We start from the raw sequence: 20,976 nt of genomic DNA on the forward strand, positions 1-20,976 counted from the left end.
CGAGTAGCGCCCAACGTAGTTACGTTACTCGTTACTTATTCTTCCAACACTTTAATAAATTACTCTTATTATTTATTCATATTTTGGGCGCCGTAAATTTTCGGTTTTTGCGTTTTTCTTTGCGATTTTTTTTTGCGAGTATTTAGATGAAACAGTAAAAGAACATCAAGTAATTATGTTCAGTTTCCGCATGGACATAATATTTCTTGAAATATGGCGCCTAGGCATACCCGTAATGTAAAAAAAGTAGAGCGTGCTAATTTTTAATTAAAGGGAAACGTGTTCGTCTTATTTTGAAGTAACGGAGAACAGTAACGCGTTCCATTAATTCGCGAGTAATGAGAAACGTATTTCGTTTCTTTTTTTCGGTGACGCCTACAACACTGTGTACTACTGCGAGGGAATTTAAAAGGAACGTGAAAGGAATATTGAGCTCGGATAATTTTTAACTTTACTAACCGGATACCATTTAGTGCGCCGAAAGAAAACTAGGGCACATCGGTTGTTTTGTTCTAGCCATATGTTGCAGTAGAAAAAACTTTGTCCAAATCGCCAGCTAAGACCGTTTTCATATAAAGATCGTAAAGTATTAGGCGCTGGAGAAAATCACCTCTCTGCGTTAACTACTCATTTCGAACTCCTTTTGATGTCCTTCCCATTGAAGAGCGCGGCAAAAGAACCCAAGAACGCACCTGAACTCCCCACCCCGCAGTTTTCTTCCGCACGATAAAGTCCGTCTGCTATCGTGATGGAGGTAGAAAGCTTCTGGAGGCGACATGACACCGTCAGAGGTGAAGCCGGGGGATATTTCCGGTTTGGAGCGTCACACAAGTGTTGTGCAAAATATTCAACAACAAATATTTAAGATAAGATAGTGAATAACCAATTGAAAATTTATTGAGAGTTGTATTTAAGTTATTTTGGCTACGAACTATCATGAGCAGAGTGCAAATATTTTGAAAAACGAATTGAATGGCATTCGAAAATAGTTGGCCAGCTGGTAATGTGAGAATAAAAAAAAATTAAAGACGTTTACGACACCCTGTAGCGCCGAATTGGAGCGCAGCTCTTGAGGAGGATGAGGGAAGGGCACTGAGGAGAGGGTATACGCCTCCTCCCTCCTCCTCACCTCCTCATCCTCCCTGAAACTCCTCCTTCCCTCCTCCCTCCTCTTCCTCCTCCTCCTTCACCTCCTTCTCCCCTCCTCCTTCAAGCTCCTCCATCCTCGTCCCCCTCCCACCCCCTTCTCCTCCTCCCCTTCCTCCTCTGCTCCAGCTCCCCCTCCTCTTCCCCCCCCTCCTCCCCTCGCCCTCGTCCTCCTCTCACTCCTCCTCCTCCCCGAGCCGTGCATTATGGGACATTTCCCATAATGCACCGCGCAGTTACGCCTACGCCGACGGTGATGGTGACGGTGACGCCGTTCACGCCGAAAACGGGCGCCTAAGAGCTGCGCTCTAAAAAGTCACAAAGGAGTGCTTGAAATGGTAATCACTTCGCTGAAAGTCACAATCTGTTGTGGTATTTATGATTTTCTAGAAGCGACGTGGCTGCTGAAATTGATGTTTATTTTGAAATAATTCAGGATATAACCAGATAGTGGGTACCGAATGATTTCACGAACAATGGGGACCCACGTATTGTAGGCATGCCAACTGGCGTGCTCTAATATGGCGGTGGGCTCGGCTCATGACGCTTTCCTCAATAAGTTCGAAATATGCCTTGACTCAATTCGGCAGACTTGACACATAGTAGGCACTGCATTTTCCTAACAGCCAAACTAGTAGTTGCTCAGGCAGACAGACTTGATGAGGAGTAGACGATTGAAGGACGAACGTGCACGCATAGGAGTAACATCGGCTAGAGAACTGCAGCTCCTGGTGCTGATCAACAACCAAGAGCGAGTATATTGCCACCCCAGACAAGGACGAGGAGGAGCGCCAGTACATTCAAACTTTGAAGAAACATATTAGGAAGGTCAAGAGGGAAGCAAAAGTAACACAAGAGAGTCTCCATGAAACCGCCTTCAATTCCTGGCTCCACCTGGCGGAAAACTGGGTTGGAAGATACTGATAATGAAACAATATGCGCATTCGGAAAGAGATAAAAGAAACGCTTTTGAATTAGCTTGGGATCCAAAATTAATCCACAACAAGCGCACAAGGGGCTTCGAGAAAGCCCAGTCTAGGTCACTGCAGCTAAATACAACCAGCAAGATCTAGCTTTGCTAGACGAGGGAGTGTTCGCGGAAAGCGTGCTCGCGTATAGCCATACCTGAACCACCTGAACCGGCGATTTCGGAAAATTGTCCATCGTGACCATACCAAGCGTTGGCGTCACAATCTTCCGGTGACGGAGCCCCTCTAGCTTCAAACAGAAGGAGTAAAATCCCGATGATGTCGCCAGCACTTTGCTAGCCCCAAACATAACCTGCCATTCAAAAACAACTTGAAAAAAAAAAAGAAAGCGGGCACGAGTACGCACAATGGCGGGAGTATTGGGGGATATTCATTTGGTCTTTTTTTGGGGGGCATTCGGAGATTGCATTTGGCTCATGTATTACTTCCTGTCCTGTGTTTAGTTTGCCTCCCAGTCTGCAAGCGGTTCTACTGTGTCCTGGAGACTGACGATTCCTAGTGCTGTAGATTGTTCTGGCGAGAAATATTTTCGAAGGTTAGTAATGTATTTGGGATACTGAGTACAGTATAGTGTGAAATGTAATTAAGATGGAGTAGCAAATGCTCTAGACGAAATGTATTTGCAAGCCACCAAAAAACTACCAAAAGTATTTAAAATAGAGTATCTTGAGTAGAGTATTTAAGATAGGCACAGTACGGTTCACACGCAGCGGTGGCCAAAACCAAAAGACGTGATTGAGCGGACTTGGGCACTCTTGGATGCTATTGGAGGGACGAGGGCACTCTTAAAGGTGTTCCCATCGACCTTGACCTCTACATCCGGCTTCACTTGAGATTTTTTTGTTTGGCTGGCTTGAGCGGGCATGTTGCCTTCACTTATTTTTACCTCCATGGCTATGATCAGCGTGATCATGGCAACGAAGAGTCTTCTTGATAGAGGAACGCGCGACCACAGCGTCTGAAGCCGGCAACGGGAGACGCCATTTTTAGGAAAGTGGTCTGCTAACGTGAACGCCGCAGCACTAGGCAAAGTCGTACACGCCGTGCGGAAGGACCACTCTGATAGCGGAATGCGTTTGCCCCGTCCAACCCTTCCATCTTCCAAATGCCAGACGGTATTCGGAAAATGGCACGGCTGTAGCTGACTTCAGACCAGACATATACACGTTACCCAAAAAAGTAATTAAATACCGTTACTCTTTACCAGCTCAAAAAGTAACCGATTTTCAAAAAGAACGCATTACGTTACCTCAAAAGTAACCAGGTACTTTCCCGTTACTTTGACATTCAAATACACACCTGCGTTTGTTTCATGGTTAACGGTTTTATTTTCACTAGGTGCACTTAGTGCCACTAAATAAGCTACGCTTCAGAGTAACGACACTTGGCCATATTGTGTCTTAAAATCATGGTTGCCAGTTATCTGAAGCTTTATCTGAAATCACAGGAAACGCCTTTCCGCCCTCCACGAATGTTTAAACAGTTCGTGACAGAGCAAAGCAATATTGCGTGACCTTCTTAACAACGAATCTAAATCTGAGGAAGTCGAGCTTTTGAATCATGACGATCGGCAGTTGCGTCTGCTCTGCATACGAGCCAAAATGGCGGCGCCCACAACAATGCCGGGGAACGGAGTGCCGATACTCTAAGCGCAGCTCATTTAGTGACTCTAGGTGCACTTAAGCAATAGCTGCCTCTCAATGTTTTCGTCTGTAATGTCTCCCCGCTTTCTTGAGAATACATCTCCGGAGACGAAGAAGAGTTGTTTTACAGACGCGCTCGAAGGAAATGCTTGTGAATCTGGGATCCCCCTTTCTAGTTTGTTGTCACTGCTTCTAACGTTCCAAGTTGGCAATGAGATGAGTACGTTCCGGCGCCAGCAACCTCCGGGTTTGCATTCGTTCTGTACATGGTTTCATAAAAGTTCAACAGTCTTATACGTTATTGTGGTCGGTGGGTGAAGGACGTTCCCAGCTGCAGATTCGATTGACATGTTCAACTACAAATATTACTATAATCTCATACTTTTTATTTGTTGTTTGTTTGTTTTTTGGTGTTTTTTTTCGGGTCTGCCATCTGCTTTTGTCGCCCACGGTCACGCATACTCAGGTTAGTATTAAAACCAGGCTGCTTAAACGGTCTTGTACACGTTGTCAGTTTCCCTTTTGGGGTATTACTTAAAAACACAAGGTATTTTGGGTCCGGATAATGACGCCTTTATATGATGATAACGCCACACGTTTGTCCGAGGGCCAACAATGTCCGAGATAACGGCGCTGTCTCTTTTGACAGGGTCGCCAGTCGGAGTCGGCTCTGACGCTATTAACAATATCACGGATGGGGAGGATCAGTAAAATAAAGCAAGGCTCCGTCGAGTAGAGCCTCCCCCAGCGAGAATCTCCCGTTGGATTTGGCCCTTCTTATATAGCCTGCAGGAATGGACGCGCCCGGGGTGGTCGAATGGAGGTTGGCCCCCGAAGGGGGTCAACCTCCATTCCATCCAAAAGTAAGTAAATATGTTAACCGTTACCAAAAAAAAAGTGAAAGCTGCTTACAACTCCCTGTAACGCCGAATTAGAGCGCAGCTCTTGAGGAGGAGGAGGGAAGGGCACTGGGGGGGGGGGGGGGGGGGTTAAACTAACCAGGGTGGGTTTCGTGACCTTGGAGGTCACGTGACCCCCAATGCCGATGATGTCATCACTGACGTCACTGATGACGTCATCAGTGACGACGATGCGGGTACCGATGACGTCATTAGTGACGTCACTGATGACTTCACCAGTGATGATGACGATGACGATGCGAATGTCGGTAACGTCATCAGTGACGTCGCTGATGACGTCATCAGTGATGATGACGATGACGATGCGGATGTCGGTAACGTCATCAGTGATGATGACGATGACGATGCGGATGCCGGTGACGTCATCAGTGATGATGACGATGACGATGCGGATGCCGGTGACGTCATCAGTGACGATGACGATGTGGATGCCGGTGACGACATCAGTGACGTCACTGATGACGTCATCAGTGATGATGACGATGACGATGCGGATGTCGGTAACGTCATCAGTGATGATGACGATGACGATGCGGATGCCGGTGACGTCATCAGTGATGATGACGATGACGATGTGGATGCCGGTGACGTCATCAGTGATGACGATGACGATGTGGATGCCGGTGACGTCATCAGTGATGATGACGATGACGATGTGGATGCCGGTGACGTCATCAGTGACGATGACGTCATTGGGGGTCACGCGACATCGGCGGGGGTCACGTGACCTCAGGGGAGTCACGTGACCGGGGGTTCACGTGACCTCGGGGGGGTCACGTGCCCTCCCCTCCCCCCCGAGGTCACGTGACCCCGGTGGGGGGCTCGCGCGGTGCATTATGGGACATTTCCCATGATGCACCGGGGTCACGTGACCTCGGGGGGGTCACGTGCCCCCCACGAGGTCACGTGACCCTGGTGGGGGGGCTCGCGCGGTGCATTATGGGACATTTCCCATGATGCACCGCGCGGTTACGCCGACGCCGACGCCGTTCAAGCCGGAAACGGGCCCCTAAGAGCTGCGCTCTAAAAGTAACTAGGCAGAAGTAGAGTGGAAATTCCACAAAAGGCAAGGCCAGCAGTGCTGCTTGAGCTACACGACGCCCACTCTGGGATGGCCGCGATGAAGTCCCCAGCCAGATCGCTCTGCTGGTGGCCAAGCATAGACCGCAACATCGAGAACATGGCCCGCGACTGTCATCAGTGCAAGCAAGCGCAACCTATGCCAGCCTCAAGGGAGCCACTGTCGTGGCCAGCAGCGACTAGCAGCGACCATTCCATGGTCAAGAATCCATATCAGTATGCGGCGCTAGTCGACGGGCCAATGCTGCTAATTGTAGTAAGCAGCTATTTTAATTAAACTGAGGCTGTTCCGGTGACGAATGATGTTGTGAAGTGAAGTAAACATGCTGCGGCGCGGGCTGCACGCACTTGCACTGGGAATTGCATGACGTCTGGTTCGATTATGACAACTGGCCGAAGAGAGATAAACTCTAAAATATTGAGGCAGTGCCGGGACGCAGATATCGGGGAGAGATACCTAACAAGATGCCGCCCGTCGGGAAGCTGGAAGCGTTTGATGCAAATACAACTGTTTGCGGAATAACAGGAGCGTGTACAACTGTATTTCCTGGCCAACGATGTTGCCGAGAAAAAGAAATCGGCTGTATCTCTGACAAGCTGCAGGACAGCAACATACTCACTGTTGCGAAGTCTGCTCGCGCCAACGAAACCAGGGGAGGCGACGCTCACCGAAATCTTCGCAGCTCTCAATGCCCATTTCAAGCCGAGGATATCTGAAGTTGTTGCAAGCTTCAAATTCTCCTCAAGGCGACAGCACGAAGGAGAGGCTGTCAGTGACTATGTAATGGCTCTAAACAAGTTGGTAGATGACTGCAACTTCTGCACTTTGCGTGACCACATGATGAGGGACCAGATAGTGTCCGGGATTAACGACACGGAAATCCGGACGCGGTTATATGAATCGTCAAACCTGAACCTGGAGATGCAGTATGCCAAGCAACTGGTTATTGCAATGGAAGCCGCAAGAAAAGACGCCCACACCCTCTGTCCTCAGGCTGCGTCAGCGGGCTCAGTGGGGCCCACCAACTTTGTGGAACCGCCCAGATGAAATGCGGCTAACGCAGTCAAGCGTGGCTGTGATCGGTGTGGAGATAAACATGAAACGCCCCGGTGTCGCCACCGGGCAAGCACCTGTTTCAAGTGTGGACGTCAGGGGCACATTGCAAGTGCCTGCAGAGTGGCATCGACTGGCCCAAAGAATCGGAAAGACTCTCGTTCTGTGCACCGAATGGACGACCTCCAAGAAACACAGCCCGATGTAGACGAGTGCGCCATGTGGTCGCTGCGAAAAACCGGACCCGGGCCTGTGCAGATTAAGGCCATCGTGAACGACATGCCACTAGTCATGGAGCTGGACACCGGCGCCAGTGTTATTCAGCGTTATCATCATCGGTGAGCAAAAGTTCAATGAGCCGGCTCCTGGAACACCGTTAGAACACTCCGAAGTGAAACTGAAGAGCTATTCAGAGAGCTCTCATTGGTTCTGGGGAAGATTATTGCAGCAGCCAAGGCGGGAACACGTGAGGCGACACTACCGTTGTTTATGGTGAAGGGGACATGTTCGACACTGCTGGGCCGAGACTGGATGGAAGCATTCAAGATAACTATTTCGAAGCTTGATGGAGTGAATGCGGTCAGTTTCGTCACAAGCCTAGTAACAATTCAACAAAGTTTTTTTTCAGAAACGCTTGGAACAATGCGAGGTGTGTCGGCAAAGATCAACCTGAAGGAAGGGTCTAAACCGACTTTTTTTAAAGCACGTCCAGTGCCATTCGCACTCCGAGACAGGGTAGTAGAGGAACTACAGCGTATGCAGCGCGAATGCATCATACGCCCCGTCACGACGTCGCATTGGGCTGCACCCGTAGCCCCTGTGGTCAAGAAAGATGGCCGCGTACGCCTTTGTGGCGACTTCAAGATCACCATCAATCCAGTGACGGTCAGTGAAAGCTATCTGATTCCTAGGATTGAGGAGCTGTTCCCGAAACTGAGCGACGGGGTGAAGTTCACCAAGCTCGACTCAAAGAACGCGTATCAACAAGTCCAGCTGGATGCACAGTCACAAGAATTGGTCACGATCAACACCCTCAAAGGCCTGTTCTTGTTTACAAGGCTTCCATTTGGCGTGATGTCCGCCCCTGCCTTGTTCCAGCGAGAAATGGACAATCTCCTGGGCGATCTGCAGCACGTTGCGGTCTATTTTGATGACATTCTTGTGACCAGCGCAAGTGACGAAGATCACGGGAAGAATCTGTGCCGGCTCCTCGGCCGCCTCCAGGAGGAAGGCCTTCGTTTGAAGCTAGCCAAGTGCGAGTTTATGAAAGAGCGTGTGGAGTATTTAGGGCATAATATTACGCGCAAAGGGTTGCATCCCAGCCCTAAGAATGTCGAGGCTGTCCTCTTGGCTCCGGTACCACAGGCCGTCAAAAGCCTCCAAAGCTACCTGGGCCTTATTAACTTTTATCGCAAGTTTCATCCCCGATTTTCTGCAGTACTGCATCTGCTGAATTGTCTGCTGGTCCTGGACGTACCATGGACCTCGTCATCATCTGAAGAGGAGGCTTTCTCCCAGAGTAAGTCGCTGCTGGCCTCAGCAGAAACTGGCCCATTTCTACCCAAAGGAATGTACTGTTTTGGTCACGGACGCATCTCCGTACGGTCTCCGTGCGGTTCTTGCGCAGAGAGGGGCGTCGGGAGAAGAGCGATCTATCGCATTTGCGTCGCGGAGGCTGATTGCTGCCGAGCGAAACTAGAGGCGCTTGCTATAGTGTTTGGAGTGACACGTTTCAAGCAGTATCTTTGGGGGTTCGTTTGAGGTGGCCACTGACCAAACCCATTTCCGAGTCATGTTCGCCACGTATTTTACGCTGGGCATTGTTCTTGTCGGGGTTCGATTACACCTTGAAGTACAGGCCTGGCGGACAGTTTCCTCACGCAGACGGACTGAGTCGGCTGCCTGTACCTACAAGTGAGTTCCAGTTCGAGTGCCCCCCAGAAGTGTTCATGCTCTAAGGATTCTACCCAAGAGTATTGTCAGCACACACGGTTGAAGCAGCTACGAGCAGAGGTCCGTGCTTGTCACAACTGCGAGCAGAATTGTGAGCTGGTCAAAGGCCACCCTGTGGACAGCCGTGGAAGCCATCCGAAGCGCAGTTCAAAGAAATTAGCGTTCAGAGTGATTGCATTTTACTTGGAAGCCGAGTGGTAGTCCCCACGTCTTTGAAGACAGATGTGCTCCAGTCGTTACACGAAATTCATCCAAGAGTCCCGAAAATGAAAGCAGTGGCCCGAAGCCATGTATGGTGGCGAGCTCTGGATGAGGACATCACGGCGGCAGTGGAGGCATGCCGTACCTGTAAAGAACATCAGCGAGCAGGAACATCGGTACCAGTGAGGCCATGGCCTTTTCCGGAAAAGCCGTGGTGTCGACTGCATGTAGACTTTGCTGGCCCCTGAGAAACACCTTCCTTTTCTTTGCTCTCGACGCTTATTCCAAATGGATTGAGGTATTTCCAGTAAGCACATGCTCGACGTCTGTGACAGTTGATTGTCTGAGGAACATGTTTGCTATTCAGGGACTTCCGGGATGTAGTTATACCAGACAATGGTCCGGCATTCGTGAGCGAAGAATTCAAGACATTCTTACGGAAGAATGGCATATAACAAGTACTGTAGCCCCGTACCATCCCGCGTCCAATGGAGCGGCCGAGCGAGCAGTGCAGACGATAAAGCAGAAGTTGAAGAAGGCCGGATAGGGGCCGTTCATACACAGATAGCCAGACTAATGCTGTCATACAGGACGACGCCGCATAAAGGGACGGGCTGTAGTCCTGCCGAACTTTTGATGGGTAGGAAGCTTAAGACTACGCTGGGCTTGCTGCAACCCGATCTTCGCACCACAGCGAATCTAAAACAGCTCCAGCAGGACGTGCGGAAAAATGGACCATACACGAGGGTCACGGATATTGAGCCCGAAATGCCAGTCTTTGCTTGGAATTTCCGACCCGGCCCTAGGTGGGTGCCGGCTACGGTAGAGTCTGATTAGGGGTTTGCGTCGACGCTGCAGCTGCCAGATGGCAGTGTGGACAAGGCACCACGGTCACATCCGCGTAGCACCGAGATCCCACAGGTTTGCTGGTAGCGTGGAACTCCCAGTAACAGCAGGTCCATGCACACCAAGTGTCGACCAGCACTATGTAGGCACCACCGCTGCTGACACAACCGGTCTTGACGACAGTAATCTCTCCGGATGTGGGCACAAATTCAACTGCTATTTCTGGGGAAGATATCCACCAAGCCGCTCAGCCCAGTGCGACTACTGGCCTTGCAGTCAGTCCGGACGCTGCTGACTCAACAGCCTTGACTACGGTGACACATCAGCAGACCCCAGTATGTTGAGGTACTCGAGCGCGGAAGCCCGTGGTGCAGTTTTCGCCCTAAGCAGTGGATGAACATTTTGATGTGCATTATATTTCTTTTTGTTGTTTTCTGACAAACATTTTGCCGGGCATGTTTTCTGCATTTTTATTATTATTATTATATAATTCACCACTCGTCGTGAGAAAGGAAGAAGTGTTGTGAAGTGAAGAAGTAAACGTGCTGCGGCGCGGGCTGCACGCACTTGCACTGGGACTTGCATGGCGTATGGTTCGGTATTAGTTCGGTAATGACAAATGCTACTTCAGAAAGACCCGTATTAGTAATTCGGTGATTATTTGTTTGTTTTGGAGTACCATACTGTGTCGCTTCGAAAAATGGGACTCCCTTCGCCTACTTTAGGCTCCTACGGCGAAGGGAGCGTAGCATTGTATAAAGGTTTGCCCATTCGGAACTCTCCCTACGTTTCTTTGGAAACACTACTGTCATCCCGCGGTTTTTGAAACTTGTACTCGACCGTAGCATTGTATAAAAGCCACCCGCGTTCATCTGTAAAAGTTTTCCCTGACGAACGCTGGACTCCGGCCGAAACGTCGAAAAATAAACCGCCCGTTGCTGCTGTTTTCACCAAGGGTTGTCTTTTCTTCACAGTTATATAGGAAGTATTCACTGGCGGCCATAGCTGTGTGCGCGACTGCTGAGCGCGTGCTGATGGCGAGCTTTCACAGTTCTTTTGTAACGTGCGTTCCGCACCCTCAAGATTGCCGGTCTTAGCAGCCTATTAATGTAGGCTTGTTCTGAGCATGCGCTGTAGACAGCACCCACAAATATGGCGCCCAGTGAATACTCCTTATACCCACGCGTTTGGCCCCCCACCACCATGCCCGTTGTATATATATCTATATACATATGTATATATATATATATATAGGAGGAAGACGAGGTTTTCGAACGGCGATAGGACGTGTTTCTTCGCTGCTCCCAAATTTTCAACCTAGCGCTCGCTTCACTATCCTACGGGACCCCTGCGGTTCCGGCCCTGGCCTCGGGCCACCCCTGCCCGGGTGGTGACCCACCACAACCACCACTGGATGCCTCCAGTGCCGAAATAACCACCATAAACCAGCAGCAGCAGCCACCCCGAGCCCATTCCACCTATATATAATGACAGAAGACTGGAAGGGACCTCGCACCCGCAGCACGTAAGCCTTCCACCATCCTGTGGACAACCACAGAGGTTATCATCATCGGTTATGGAGCATACCCTTAATGTTCTTGCGACCATAATTGAGAAGAACCCGGCATTTCTTGTGGCACTGAACCAGCTTGTCGCGCAGTTCATGCCACCTCCGCAACCTGAGAGCAGTCCACCTCCACAGACGCGGCAACATATCCCACGACTGCGATGTTCATCGAGAAGCAGAAATGAAAGGTCCCGCTCTCCTAGATCAGCGCCTGGGCAAAACGACACGATGCCTACTTAAGGTCACCGGCAAATCCAAGATGGCGACCATTCCACTCCGGCCCACCTGCCGGCACAAGATGGCGGCTGGCCCTCGCAAGGAACGCCCCAATACAGCACGTCGGGGAGTAACGGCGGCTCATCTACAAAACACGGGATGGAACAGCCCGGCCTGCGGAATGCTGAAGATATAGACTTCGAAGAATGGCCACTCCTGGGTGCAACACCTAAGAAAATAAGGTGGAATCCATTAGCTACAGAAACCGCGGGAAGGTCAACACCCACCACACATGCGACGCAGACTGTCGTGCTGCGCTCCATTGAAAAGAAAGAGGTGAACTCTTCCACTGGAAAAGAAATACGAGAAGCAGTCAAGAAGGCTGGAACACAAAATCTAGACGGCTATGCCGTCCATCGCAATGAAAAAGCGAACACAATCGCCATTACAACACGGGACCCTCTCATGCTGGAGAAACTTCTGCAAGTGAAAGAAATAAGGAAAGGCGAGGATACACACGCACTACAGCCGTACAAAGCTTTGGCGGGAAACCAATGCCGGGGAGTTATTTACCTCCTGGGCCAAGGAAACACGGTGACGCCTGAATCACTACAGGCCGGCATCACCTGCAAGGGTCGAAAAATCGCATCAGCGAGGCCCATTGGGACAAAAGGCAACACCGTTCTAGTGACATTCGAAGGCAAGATTCTTCCGAAGAAAGTGACCTACATGTGTGAGGTCCTAAAGGTCCGCGAGTATCGCCCGCGTCCATTGGTGTGTTTTCGTTGTCACACGATCGGACACAAAATAGATGTATGCCCCCGAAGCGCTGCGCGCTGTGGAACGTGCGGCTCTGAGCATGATGCTATGGAAACATGCTCGCGGAGCCCACAGTGCGTGAATTGCAGCGGAGCTCACCTGGCCACGAGCAATGACTGCCCGAAAAGAGCAATCCCAGAACGGCGCAACAAGCGGCCAAGGGCCAGACAAGAACAAGGAAAGGGTAAGCTCCCGCCTCCCGAAGCACATATGGCACCACCGATGCTGCAAAGTGGTGGGACATCGTATGCAGCGGTAACCGCAGCAACTTCCGAGCCAGTAGCAACACCTGCTCACCAACTGGAACAACACGACATCACGCTACAAACCTTGCAAGCTCAGCAAGCAAGTTTTGCACGAATGGAGAAACAATTGGCCGCGCTCACTGCGGCAATACACAGGCTCATTGACACACATAATGATAAATATTAATACACAAAACATATCCGGAACCACTCAAAAGACACAATCCTCACGTACACAGAACAAACGCTGCTCAAACACTTCACCGTGGATCCTACTATGGAACTGTGGAGGGTTGCAACAAAAGCTACCAGAACTTAAAGTTCGTCTGCAAAAACTTAAAAACCGCGCACCCGACATTATCCTCCTTCAGGAAGCTAATGTCAATAAAATCAGACTACGGGGATACAAAACATTCATATATCCAAGTATTCAGAGACAAACAAATAACTACGGCATCGTAGCAACACTAATTAAGAAAACACATCCACACACGCAATTAGATTCCGAGTCGGCGTGTTCAGGCGACCGTGAGGTCGTCTCTACACAGGTCAAGCTCGGTGACACTGTAATTATAATCCACAACATATACACACGGCCGTCCGTGGGCCCCAACGAGGCCGATTGGATCGAGGGACTCGTAACACCTGGACAACATACCATCCTGGCCGGTGATTTCAATGCTCGTCACACTGCGTGGGGGTACCCAGACGAGAACGCCCGCGGAAGGAACATCAAGAAAGCCTGTGCCACAGCCAAACTCAAGCTATGCAACAACCCCTGCGTTCCCACCCGGTTGGCCCAGTCCACCAGCCAAAATGACACGTCACCCGACTTAACGTGGGCATCCCCGAGATTTAGACTTCAATGGCAGATCCAGTCAGATCACATGGGTAGCGATCACCTGCCCATTTATCTCAAACTCGGCATCCGTACTTCCCCGAGACGGCGAGTAACCCTCACCAAATGGGACAACTACCGCACGGCGATGAGCCGGCACTGTGACATTCCATTCACCGAGAGAATTCAGCGCGCCTTGGAAGAAGCACGCACGGAATACCAGGTGAAAGAAGACACTCCTCAGCCAGATCTTCACCTGACCAACCTATGGGACAACCGTTTAACCGCCCTCCAGCACTACAGAGTTCGACGGTCACCGACCAACAAGATCCGCCTCAATCAAGCTACAGCCGAAGCTAAGAAGTACACGATAGAGCTCTGCCGAACAACATGGCGTGGCCTGTGTGACTCTTTCAACTACAGAACGGGCTACTACAAAGTATGGCACGCATACAAAGGCCTTTCCGGTAAAACGAAAACACGAAACACGGGAAGCAACCTTGCCCTCCGCCTCAAAATAAGCGAAGAACGACTGGCAGATGAAGCGGGAGAACATTTTTTCCCACAGCAACCCAACCCTCCGCCAACCGAAACTTACACTCGACAGCCTATCTTGCACGAACAGCCAGCAGACGCACCATTTACTCTTGCGGAGCTTGTTGACGCTCTTAGCTCGGCGAACACGAAGTCCGCGCCTGGCCCAGACAAATCACCGTTACGGCGCTCCGGAACCTTCCCACAGACGCCATGGAAGAACTCTTAGAAACTTTTAACAAGATATGGTCCGAAGGGGAAATTCCCGCTGATTGGAAACGATCGACCGTGATTCCCATCCCGAAGGCCGGCAAAACACCACACACGGTCGCTAACCTTAGGCCTATCTCCCTCACCTCTAATCTGTGCAAGGTGATGGAACGTATGGTCACCACTCGCCTTTCATGGATCCTCGAGACCTCCAAAGCCTTCCACCCCACACAAACTGGCTTCAGAACACACATGTCAGCACAAGATAGCCTCCTCATGATACACTACCACATGTATGAGCGACGGCTATTCAAGAGTCAACCCCGCACACTTGTCGCCATCGACCTACGGAAGGCGTTTGACTCTGTTCCCCATCACACCGTGGTAGATGCTGCTAAGAAGCTCGGGATCCAAGGACGCCTTCTGAACTTCATTAAGACGTTCCTGCAGGATCGTACCTACCAAATAATGATCGGCAACACAAAAGGAAAATGGAAGCCCAACAACGTTGGAGTACCACAGGGTGCGGTCCTGTCGCCGCTACTCTGCAATATTGTTATGACGGATTTTGCTCGAGCCCTCGATAATGTCCCACAAGTTCTGCACACCATCTACGCAGACGATATCACCCTATGGACTACGGCCGGGGGAGCTGAACAACAGCAGCACTACATGCAGCGAGCATTGAATATTGTCACCACCTTTGCCTGCACCACTGGAATGGAAATATCTAAAGATAAAACTACCTACATGGTCATCCCAAGCAGGCGCAGGAAATCTAGCGTCAACATCAAACTTCATCTCGACGGAGATCCTATCACACCATCTAACAACGTGAAGATCCTGGGTGTCCCTTTTAACCAGAACGGGGGCGCCACTACATGGATTAAGCAAGTCAAAGGACAATGGAAGAAAGGTCTTGAACTCCTCAAAGCCATCTCCAGCAAGTCTTGGGGGGCAGAAGAAGAACTACTACGCCGCCTAGTCCGAGCCCTGCTCGTATCCAAAGTGGTTTATGGTATCAATTATCTTCGATTAACGCGTGCACAGGAAGCGACCTTAGTTACAATGAACCGAGCAGCGATGCGAATTGTCACTGGCCTGCCCCGCTTCACCACCGTGGAACAGCTCGAACGTGCAGCGCAAATGAATACCATCCGAGAAATCGCACAAGAGATGGCCATCAGCCAGGAGCGCCGACTAGCGCGCACACCCCATGGACGAGTCATTCTCGAAAAGAGCGGGAAAAGTCATCTAGCGAAAGGCCCACTAATTCCCATCACACCTCCCCCGTGGGACACAGAACTGGTCACCTCAATCAAACCTACTCCCAAGCACCAAGGAATCGACAACTCGGGACGTCGCGGCACACAGATCAAAATGCATCTCGCAGAAATTGGCTCCCTCAAAGCGAACGTTGAGGTCTTTTACACCGATGCGGCTCGCGACGAGAGTGGCCGCACAGCCATCGCCTGGCATTCCACCACCAGGAAAGAAACCCAGCAACAACTAGCCGCAAGCACGCGAAGTGCTTGCGCCGCAGAGCTACTCGCAATACAGATGGCAGTCCATGCATCGACGACAACACGCCAGGCAGGAATTACTGAATCTCGAATCTACACGGACTCGCAAGAAGCATTACGCGAACTTAGACGCTCAGACGCTTGCAACACCACAGTCACAAAAATTCGAACGCTGGTCCGCCAAGCGAAACCACAACAGGCAATCACGGTCTCGTGGATTCCGGGCCACGCGAGCATCCCGGGGAACGAGCAGGCGGACGGGGCCGCGAGGGCGCAGCTACAAGCAGAAAAATTGCTCTCAAAAGGTCTCGTCTTCTCGCCCGTTCAACGGGACGAGCAAGAGGAAGACGACTTCGACATCTTCGAAGTCAAACGAGAAGAAAGAATTGCAAGAAAGGCAAGACTCGCCGCCCTGCTGCCACATAATCCCCATCCGATCCCTCGCGGATTTCCGCGCTGGGAAAGGTGGCTCTCCACCGTATACAAACGCTGACGATGATGACCCCCGTGTGAAGAGCCAGGATACACCGTCCAGCCGACACCCAAGATATCGGACCAAACCCGAACTGCGTGTGCTGCAAAGTCCCTGCAACGTGCCAACACTTAATGTGGGATCGTAGGGCGACCTCGCGGGAGCGGACTGCCGTCATCGCAGACCTCCCAAGCCACTTACGCCCTACCTCCTTTGAGGAATGGACCCAGCCGGCCACGACTGAGGAAGTGGAACTCAAGCTTATATACTCATCCATCATAACATTCCTCCGATCTTCCGGGGTCAGGACTTTCATTTGACATAATCACCCCATTTCCCTCTTCCCTTACCCCCGCCCACCTCGAGGCCTTATCAGCCAGAGGGCGGTTTCATTAAAGACGTGTTTAATCAAAAATTATATATATATACCGTCTCGAAAAAGATATGTCTCAGGCGGAAACGTCGAAGAACTTTACGAATATGTTTTCAAAACTCCAACAACCGTCTCAAGTGCGTTTTCTTCCGTATATATATACATATCGATTCACTATTTATTACATTATTATTTATATAAGGAGGAGGAGTAAAAAGAGAAGGGGAGGGTACGAAGGACCATGGCAACCTCCTCCTCATCTATATCCTCCCCTCCTCCCAGTTTCCCCGCTATATATAGCGGGAAAAATGATGTCACAGGACTTTGTGTCACGTCCCCAAAAAGGATATTATTCAGGGCGAAAAACGGATCGACGGACTCTGGAGCGTAGTACGATCGAGGTTTCCGATGTGCTGTCTGGTGTTTCCTTGTGAAGCAACTGCAGCTGTTCTCGAAGGCGATGGTGGGTTCCTGCGTCGCTTTTGACTGCGTAAATTGTTTGAAAACGCCAGGAATTACTTTGCACGAGTACGTATGCAGCAAGCACGTGGCAACAGATCTCGCTCGCTCGCTATTGCCGGCGAGATGTTTTGGTGTCGCTCTCCTGTGATCACCTTTCCTGACGTTATTATCTTGCGAACAAGAAGTTCGATGGTGTTTATTTTGAGCATGGTGGAAGCTTGAGATCATCGCGCTCTGAAAGCAACGCTCCAAACACCGTCAGAATTGAAGTTCTTAGATTATTCTTATTGCTGTCGATGAGAAATCCTTTGCTGACGTCATAGTCAGCGTTCGGCCAATCGGAACAGCCCGACCACAGCGACGCTATCGATCGCTCACGTTGCCAATAGCTTACTACTGTGTGTGAGCAGGCTCAACGAAGAAAGATCGATTATTATGTGCATTTGAATGGAAAAATAAAGCCTTAAACGCCTTAAACACCTTTGCACGTCGCAGGTTTCCTAAAGACAGCACTCATCGTGCTGCGTGAGAGCGTCTCTCTCGGTCGTACTCGGTTGCTACGGAAAGCAGTGAGTGTCGCAGCGATTGTGAAGGCTTATTTTGTAGTTCAGTTAGTTGCATCGAAAACTCGAGATGGTGCGCTTATAACAGCCGTGCATTTACAAAACAAGTACGATATGACTTAATTTTCTCGAGCTTGATATTTCTCTAATTTCTCAAAGTTCCGGTTTCGGTGATAGTTCACCTGTACGACTTTTCGCTATCGTGAGATGTACGCTATGTATTCATTACGAAAATATTAAATAGGCTAAATACAACTGGATAACGAGGTGCTGTGAAGGAAAATTATGGTAATAAATACGCCTAAAAACACGGACAAAGAAAGAAGCACACAGGACGAGGCGTAACTTGCAACTGAACTTTACTGAAGGAAACACATAAAAAGAAGAATAAAACCACCCTGGGAAGCCTGCCATCACTGTTGAGTGACCAATAAAAGCCTGCTCCTTATGGGATAAGGCAAGATGAAAGTTCAGTAACATTCAGTTGCAAGTTACGCCTCGTCCTGTGTGCATCTTTCTTTGCCCGTGTTTTTTAGACGTATTTACCACCATGCATAAAAACCAACTAGCCCAACTCGCAGTTTTAAAACGAAAAGTAGTTTGAATTGAATATAATTTGAGTGTTTGATAACTGTTTTCTGAAAACGTTTAATATTTTTTTACCAATTTTGCCTTTATCAGAAGCCTGCCGCGGAGCAATGGTTTTTTCAACTTTTTTGGTTAATTTACTCTATTCAGCTCATCATCGTGAGCGTTATGTTTTTGCAGCGAATCTGTTATGTGCTAGGACCTGAGAAAAAATGCGTGCGTGGAGGTTGACACAAAACTCCCCATTGGTCGAGGCAAGTAAGAATAAATAAAAATAAAGAGGGACAACCAGCGTTGGTCAGCCTTCCTTGGAATTATTAGATAGTGAGGTCCTGATCCCTTGTTATTATCTCTAAGCATCGTCCTCAAGGTCGTCCTAGAAGTCGTCGTTGAGGTCGTTGGAGGCGTCCTCCTGGAGGTCATTCTAGAAGTCGTCCTCCCGGAGGTCATTCTAGAAGTCGTCCTTGAGGTCGTCCTAGGCGCCATTCTCAATGTCATTTTATTGACGCGATCAATACGGCGACAAAAAGAGGAAGAAAATTGGAGGAGACCAACGATTAAAAGGGGAAGAGAAAGAAGTCGAGGAGAACGTGGAGATTCAGGGCTGAGAGCGAACGGATTCGGAAAAGCTTGGCTCTGGAATGCACCGGCGAAGCTGTTATTCATAGACGTCTGCTGACCTGTCCTCACCGTCAATTCCGAACGGCAAGCCTGGCTCAAAAGCGACCCGGCAAAGCGTTTCACCCCCCGCCCACACCCGAAGACGTCGGCCCTGATCCGCTTCCAGCCACGTGCATCCATCTCGTCTGGACGTACGAGGGGGTGGCAGAGCATTGTAACGACGCCATAAACTCACTCCCTGAAGAAGCAAGACCAGCTACGTACGAGGACTGGACCCGCCCAGGCTCGAGCACCAGGACCGCAAACACATTCTCGATTCCCTTAGTTTCGTGCACTCTTCGGGGATCACCGGCTACATTTAGCCTCCCCCCTACCCTTCCCACAATCCCCTTCCCCCATCACGATTGGATGACTTTATCAAGAAATCATGATGTATCCCATTCCTTTAATAAATACGTTTTCTCATTCATTCATCCCAAAAAACCGGTTGACTCGTCACCATCTGTACACCGGCAGCTGGAGCCAAACGAGACCGCTGTCTGCCACCGGGAAGGCGCCTAAAACCAGCGTAAGTCAGTGCCAACCACGGCAATTCGAACTTTGGAGGTATGCCCTTTTCTTTTATTTATTTGCTAAACAGTTTCCTTTTTTTCCTTTACGTGGATTCGGAAAGAAGAACAACTAGGTGCAAATATATTTCTTGATATCAAAAATCAGACGGACCTTTCAGTTTCCTTTCTTTTTACCATAAAGAACCTGACAGTCGTCCTGGGCCCGTTTTCTCGAACGTGAACCGTGGGTTAAAGTTAACTATTGTCCCTAGAAGGGGGAATTCTAGGTCACGTGACTGGAGAGAGCAGGGGCGCCGAGAAAGGAGGAGTACCTAGAAGCAAAATGGCCGCGACATCGCTTAATCAGGGCTAATAGTTCTGCTTGGTTCTGCTGAACATTCATTTCGATCCGGCTGTTATATTAATGGCGCACCATACACCAATTAGCACGTCAAGCAAAGTGGTAGTTCAGAGGGACTACTAAACTAACCGACGGCAGCATTCTGCGAACGCATCACTCTTCAGCAGTCCGGGATCCAAGACATATGACGGTACGTAAGCCTTGCAAGTGTTTTTATGGTGAGTAAAAGAATGTTTTGCGAAGGAGTGTTGGTATATATTAATACTAAGACGTTTAATTTGTTACACTATGCACGCCAGCTCGTGAGCAGCGATTACTTTGCGGAGAAAGGGGGTTATCCTCGATAAAGTCTTCGTTCCGGGTGAACAGCTGGGGCATTGTACTGTTTTTTTTTTTTTTTGTTCGCAGTGCGCTGACAGTATGCCGACAGCATCGAGGTTTCTACATATCCCCGGTGGCCAGCAATTCAACGGTGACGAGAAGCTTGGCTTCTCGTCACCGGTGGATCGGTTGGGCAAAAGGAAAAGGGGGCAAACAGTTGAGATCAGCAGGAATCGCAGAAACGTGCGTCGCAAGCAACAAAAACGAGACTACAGCACCGGCGTTGCCAGACTGGAAGGCACACGGGAAAGTTATGCGTTATTTATGGCGAAACATATCGAAGGAAATGTTTCTTGCATTTTCGAATATTCGTCGACACTCTAGCATAGTATCTAAAATTTCTTCGTACCATCTGAAGCAAATAAATTGGTCTTCAAGTACAACATTACTATATTTTGAATTAAAATACCATGCTAAAACGATAACAGTCAGCGGAAAAAGAGGATAAACAAAATGACTGGCTTGTTTCACCGATAGATGGCGCATCTTCCTGCCCAATCAAAAATAGCAATTGTTGTTTTATATCCAGCCGTTTATTACAGTACCTAGGTACTTTTTCCTTCCTAGGCACCGTGGTTTACCAAAATGGGTTTACCATCGCTTCGAGAAAACCGGCCCAGGAAGTCGTCCTTTAGGTCGCCCAAAATGTCGTCCTTGAGGTCGCCCTAGACGTCCTTGAGGTCGTCCTAGAAGACGCCCAAGAGGTCATCATCTAGGCGTCGTCCTCGAGGTCGTCCTAGACGTCGTCCTTGAGGTCGTCCTAGAAGTCGTCTTCGTGGTCGTCCTAGTCGTCGTTGTTGAGGTCGTCCTAGAGGTCGTC

Source organism: Ixodes scapularis, unplaced genomic scaffold, assembly GCF_016920785.2.
Source record: "Ixodes scapularis isolate PalLabHiFi unplaced genomic scaffold, ASM1692078v2 PGA_scaffold1__304_contigs__length_218370807, whole genome shotgun sequence".
Classification (NCBI taxonomy): domain Eukaryota; kingdom Metazoa; phylum Arthropoda; class Arachnida; order Ixodida; family Ixodidae; genus Ixodes; species Ixodes scapularis.